General features: G+C 35.5%; 1 long non-coding RNA gene across 2 annotated transcripts; it reads right to left on the bottom strand.

Annotated features, from left to right (window-relative positions):
* Nucleotides 1–888: 888 nt before the first annotated feature.
* Nucleotides 889–3406, bottom strand: LOC141717178 (uncharacterized). Of its 2 annotated transcripts, XR_012573547.1 has the most exons (5): nt 3169–3406; nt 2940–2961; nt 2077–2200; nt 1716–1912; nt 889–1224 (listed from the first exon to the last, which is right to left on the bottom strand). It is a non-coding gene; the product is annotated as an uncharacterized LOC141717178 (long non-coding RNA). The 2 variants fall into 2 exon arrangements; XR_012573546.1 differs by lacking the exon at nt 2940–2961 and having other exon boundaries at nt 3169–3403.
* Between the last annotated feature and the right edge of the window lie 3262 nt (nt 3407–6668).

Raw genomic sequence — 6668 nt, 5'->3', positions numbered from 1 at the left:
TATTCCTTTCAAATTGGTTTAGCTCTTCCTACATAGCTAAAACCCAATCCGGATCCAACAAAGCTTCTTCTACCTTCTTTGGCTCTTCCTGTGACAGGAAGCTGCTATATAGACATTCTTCTTGAGTTGCTTTCCTTGTTTCCACTCTTGAAGATGCATCACCAATAATTAGCTCAAATGGGTGATCTCTAGTCCATTTTCTTTATTATGGTAGATTAGCTCTAGATAAAGAGGCCTCAAAGTTGTCTTGATATGTGACTGAGTTTTGATTAGAGGAAACTCCCCCTGAGTTTGGGCTAGAAACTAATGTTATAAGTTTTTCTGACCGATGTCTATGTGGGTGTAGAGAAAGGTACCCCCATATGACATCGGTTATGAACTGATGTCTAGGAACAACTTTAACCTCGGTTGCAGAATAAAACCTGATGTATATTCTCTGTTTTATACAGAAACTACATTACAATCTTTTCTAAATAGTTGTATATGATCTAATTATGAACCTTAACTATTAAATTACAAATTATAAATCAGTATTTACATTGTTTATAAAAATAAAACCGATGTCAAAGCAAGCTTTAACATCACTTTTGAACAACAGCTGATGTAAGTTCTTATTTTTGACATCGGTTATAGTTTCTGACCCGATGTGTTTTTTCCTTTTTTAACATCGGTTTAGTTTTGGGAACAGTAGTCTGGCTACCTATATAACATCAGTTTAGTTTTTAATATTTGACCGGTGTATTTTTTTTAAGTTTACATCAGCTTCTTTGTAGTTTTGTCTAGGAACTGATGTCCATATACCTTTTTAACAACGGTTTTTAAGAAATTTCATACAAAATATTGTAAATCCGAAACTAATGCAGCTTACTACAAAATTATGTAGCATTAACACTTCCTTGATCATATTGCTAAATGGGTAATGTACCATAAATACAAAATTCAGGTGAATAGTGTAAAATTTGCAGGTAAACTGCTCTAAACCACAAAATATTTGAATCTCTAAACCATAATATATTTGAATCTTATTTTTATAAAATATCAATATAATACAATACTTTGAACAAGGATATGATCGGCGGACCGATGACTTCATTCCCTACTACTTCTAGTAGACTTGGCAGCTTACCTGTTCCAGTAAAGCTGCTGCAGGAGACAGGCTCTCACTAATTATCTTTAAGCTTTCGACAATGCAAAATTCCCAAAGCATCAGCGCTAGTTCGGGACCTGGCATTACAGAAACAACAGGGTTCTCAGGTACAATGCTAATGTAGTGAGTTCAATAACTCTTGTCGCATATTTTAAATAAAAGGTATGTGTTGAATTTCGAGATGTTTACATGTGTATTGGGAATTTATAAAACTTTATCTTGTTACATTGATGTAGCCAAGTAAAACTATCTTCTTAACAAGAGACTACCCTATTCCTTGTTGTTGAAGCACATGTGATCCTCTAAGTAATGCTATTCAGGTTTTTAATAGACTTGGCGAACTCAATTATACAATTCTATCAATAATCTAAGATGACGCTGCACAATTACTACTTCTTAGACTACATGTTACCAGTTTAGCAGTACCACTTCGAATAAACTAACATAAGCCCATAATATAGATATGTGTACTTGTGAGGCCATAAATTATTATCGATAAACCTTGTACTTATTGTTGTTTATACAAAAAAAAACACGAAATGAGTTTCCTTTGACTTTATAGTAATACCTTCTCAGGAATTTAGATCCTGTAAAATTTTCCATTTCACAATCTTTTGGCTGCCATCGTAACTTCTCATATTCAAAATATGTGCGTTGTGTCAAGCGACAAGCCCACATTGATGACAACCATTTCTTACAACCAAAGCTAGCATACAGAGGTCGATTGTCATCTAAAATCCATTTTCAATATGGTATAGCTATAGCCTGAAATAAGAGTGCCGGATAGAGTAGTTACAGACCACGTACAAGAAGTTGTAGTTGCAAAGTATTTGGACAGTTATGGGAAACAGACTTAAGTACAATTTTTTGAGTAAAAATCCATAGGCGAGCACCCTCGGATGGGATGAATGAATAAAACTAGACTCTACCTTGACTTCCAAGTATTCACATCCTCTTTTCCTATCAGTGATGAATTTGCAGTCACAGAGCTCACCGGTGCTACAGAATCCTATGTTTACTTGTGTGAATCCTCTTCACTCTTTGTAGTGGTTTCTGCACCACCAGAATTAAATTCATAATACCATAACTAACACTGACTTGGAAATTAGAATGTAGACATACAAACAGCATATTAAACTTCATAGCGGAAAGTTAAATTTAAAATCTCCAACTTGGGGCCATATTTACCAAGAAGGTAAATCATTCTAAAGGAGTTACAGTTACTAAATTGTTATGACAATCTTTGAAAGAAGGGTCCGTATGGAAAAAGGATGTTTCATCTTGTTAATCATTTACAAGTCTATTCACTGTTGTAGCTTTAAGTTTAGCCAATTATAGCCAATTTTGCGACGGGAATGGATTTAACTATCAAAATTAACTTTATTATAGTAAAAACCAGGGAATAAATAATAATTAAAGTCAAACACATCACTTTATTTTAACTTTTGTTAGTATTGATATTTTGAAAAATTTGGCATTCAATTAAAAACTCCACAACTTATAATATCAGAATATACTTTTTGTCGGAAGTACAAACAATGAAATAAAATCAACTGTAAAAATAGATAAACGGTGAAAGGGAAAGAGTCCCACATTTGTGGTGCTCTTTGGACATAGATAATTCCACGCCGGACACAGTAGAAAATACTACACACAAAAATAGTTAACCAGTTTAGTAACTAACAAACACCAAAATTCAATTAAATAATATACAAAATCCTTTTAAACAATATACATATTAACAAATACAATAAAACCAAATACATATCAGAAAGAGCAGGTGTAAGAATACCATCACCAATCACCATACAAGCCTGCAAATACCCAAACAAATATAAAAATATAAATTCTCAACCAAATACCCAAAAAAAATTAGGGTTCTTACCCAAATAAATTTTCCTTCCTCCTCAAAAAGTAAAAAATAAATTCAAAAATTAGGGTTTTGAATTTAAAAATCCCTAATTTGATATTAAATCAAACTAACTTGGGATTTATATACAAATTGAACCTTACTTACTTACCAATTCAAGCAAATTAAACTGAGCTTTGAAGATATAAGTCACCCAAATTAAAATTTCAGATTCAAACAAATCAACTTCAAACCTTTAGGATTCGAGTGTATTAATTTGATTTAGGGTTGAGAGAGGAGTTGGGTAAAATTTAGGGTTCTTCAGATAGGGGGTAAGAGAATTGGGGTTGAGAGAGTGAGTTGTGTATGACTTTTGAGGTTTTGTTTTATGTTTTTAGTTTTATTTAATTTTAGTTGTTGTGAGTATATTTAAATAATTGGGGGAACAAAAGTTTCGCTAAGGATGGAATATTTGGGAATGTGGAAAACATAAAATTTATACAGGAATAAATGGCGTGTTCAATTTTTTTAGAGCTTACTTAAGACATCAGTTATCTTATAAAGTGATGTCTGAATAGATGTAGACATCGGTTTTGAAATGAACAATGTTAATAGCAATTTTTTACATCGGTGGCACGTGCAACCAATATTAAAGGGGTGATGTCTATTAACAAATTTTTCGTAGTTATTGGGGTCCTTTCTGCGTGTGATATAAATTGACTTTCAACTTCTATTGATGGCTCAACGAATGTTAAATTTTTCCTTTCGACGGATGATGTGGTATGTCTGTCAACGGATGATGCATCATGTCTTTTGACAGATGTAGAATTCTGTGCTTCATTTATTGCTGACTTTTCTACATTTTCCATAGGAGTTATTTCTTGATCACTTTCATCATTATTGTCATCACATGTCATCTCAACATTGTCAAATTTGAGGATTTCATGGAAACCTTCATCTTTTAGTCCTTCAATTATCTAATCATCAAACAGAACATGTTCAAATTCCATAACAATATTGGTTATGAGATTGTAGACTCTGTATGCTTTTCCAACCGCATACCCAAAAAAAATACCTTGATATGCTTTGGCATCAAACTTTCCATGTTGCTCAGTTTGATTCCTTAGAATATAGAATTTGCAACCAAAGACATGAAGAAAGTTTAGTGTTGGCTTTCTGGTCTTGAATAATAGATAAGGGAGTCAAGCATTTTGCTTGATTGAGCAAAGAAATATTCTGAGTTTAGCATGCAGTATTTACAGCTTCTGCCCAAAAATAAGTTGGTAACTTTGATTCTTCTAGCATTGTCCTTGTAGCTTCAATAAGAGATTTATTCTTTCTTTCCACCACTCCATTTTGTTGTGGAGTCCTTGCTGCTGAAAACTCATGCATGATCCCATTTTCTTCACATAACAACCTCATTGTAGAATTCTGTAAAGAATTCAGTTATCGCCACTAAAAGAAAAACAATTCAATTGAACTCACAACAAATTGAGTACTCAGTTTCTTCAAATTGATAATTAAAGACGATATGAAAAGAAAACACTGGCTTTCAAGAGGCCAGATCCCTCCTAAGCATAAAAAGAAAATACAATGATAATACTCAGCATGTCCCTCTCACTCTCCTCCTTCGCCCTTATCATCTTCCCTCATGTCAATTTCCTATTTTACCCTTGCCAGCTGGTTATTTCCAAATGTGCCCTGCTACCTCACGAAATGATATTTTTATTCTTCTGCTTAAGTCTGACATATGTAATTAGAGGACCAGGTGTCACATTACCTGCCCCCAAAGCTTCACCTTGTCATCAAGGTGGAAGGCAGGAAAACGAGCTGAAATAGAGGGAGCATCTTCCCACGTCACTTCAAATATAGGCAAGCCTTTCCATTTCAATAGAACTTCCAATTCACCCGCAGTTCCGTCCTTAGGCTGTAGAACATCCAACAATGTTTCCGGCTCTGCTAATAGCTCCAAGTCGGCAGTCAACTGTAGTGGTAAAGTTGGAACAATTGGGAGAGGTCCAATAGCTCGTTTGAGCTGAGAAATGTGAAAAACCGGATGAATTTTACTAGTCGCAGGTAGCCTCAGCTTATACGCCACGTGTCCAATTGATTGCAATACTTCAAAAGGGCCATAAAATCTGGCTGCTAGTTTCTCATATGGCCGTTTGGCAATGGAACGCTGCCGGTAAGGTTGTAGCTTGATGTATACGAGCTCTCCTACTTTATATGTGTTGTCCCTGCGCTTAGCATCGGTATTGGATTTCATATGTTGTTGAGCCTTCGACAAATTCAAGTGGAGTTCATCCAACATGAAGTCCCTTTCCTGAAACATCATATCCACACTATCTACCGGAGATTGCCCCTTGCCCAATCTCGTGATTAATGGTGGATCACGACCATAAATGATCTTAAATGGGGTAAACTTGGTAGAAGAATGGGAAGCTGTGTTGTAAGAATACTCCACCCAGCTCAACCATTTTGACCATGATTTGGGTTGTGTCCTGTAAAGCATTATAGGTAGGTCTCCAAAGTCTTATTCACAATCTCACTTTGACCATCCGTTTGAGGATGGTATGTTGTACTCCTCATGAGATCAGTTCCTTGTAACTTAAACATCTCCTTCCAAAAAGTTTTTAAAAATATTTTGTCACGGTCGGAAATTATTAAAGATGGAAATCCATGTAAATGAACGATTTATTTAATATAAATTGAATCCATAGTGAAAGCACTAAATTGGTGCCTTAATGGTAAAAAATGGGCATATTTAGATAAGCGGTCTACCACCACCAGAATCGTGTCAACGCCATTCGATACCGGAATACCCTCGATGAAATCCATGGAGATGTCTTCCCAGACCTGTGTAGGCACTGGTAGAGGTTGTAACAACCCTAGTGGAGACTGTTGGGAAGCCTTATACTGCTGACATATAGCAGAGTGCAGCACATACGAGGTAACATATTTCCGCATTCCCATCCGGAACCAATCTGCAGCCAACTTGAGATAGGTCTTTACATCACCACTATGTCCACCTATGGGTGAGTTATGGTACATGTTCAATAGAGTAGAGACAAAGGTTGAGGTTCGAGGAATAACGAATCTACCTTTATACAATAATTGATCATTTTGCACCGAGAAACCCATATTTTCCTTCTTGTTTGTCAGCAATTCATGTTTAATTTATTAAAGTAAGGGGTTATGTTGCACCTCCTTATCCAGAGTAGTCCAATCAATGGTCATCTCTGTTAATAATGATCCTAACTCAACATCACCCACCCTTTTTCTCGAAAGAGCATCTGCTACGCGGTTGGAGCAACCAGGTTTGTACTAGATTTCAAAGGAGAATCCCAACAATTTACTAACCCAATTCTGCTAATCAGCTCCTATTTCTCATTGTTGGGTAATGTATCGAAGGCTTTGTTGGTCCGTTCTTACCAAAAAGTGACTTCCTAGTAAGTAGAAATACCATTTTTGTACCACCAAACAGATTACCATTAGTTCCTTTTCTTACACTAATTTTTGTTGTGCTCTTGGCCCCAAAAATTTAATAAAAAATTTAATAGGCTTGTTATCTTGCATAAGAACGGCGCCCACTTCAAACCCAGATGTGTCCGTCTCTAAAATAAATTGTTTGTTGAAGTTTGGTAGTGCCAAAATAGGTGGGCTAACCATGGC

Source organism: Apium graveolens, chromosome 4 (genome assembly GCF_009905375.1).
Source record: "Apium graveolens cultivar Ventura chromosome 4, ASM990537v1, whole genome shotgun sequence".
NCBI classification, from domain to species: Eukaryota; Viridiplantae; Streptophyta; class Magnoliopsida; order Apiales; family Apiaceae; genus Apium; species Apium graveolens.
This window is presented reverse-complemented; position numbering and strand designations above follow the sequence as displayed.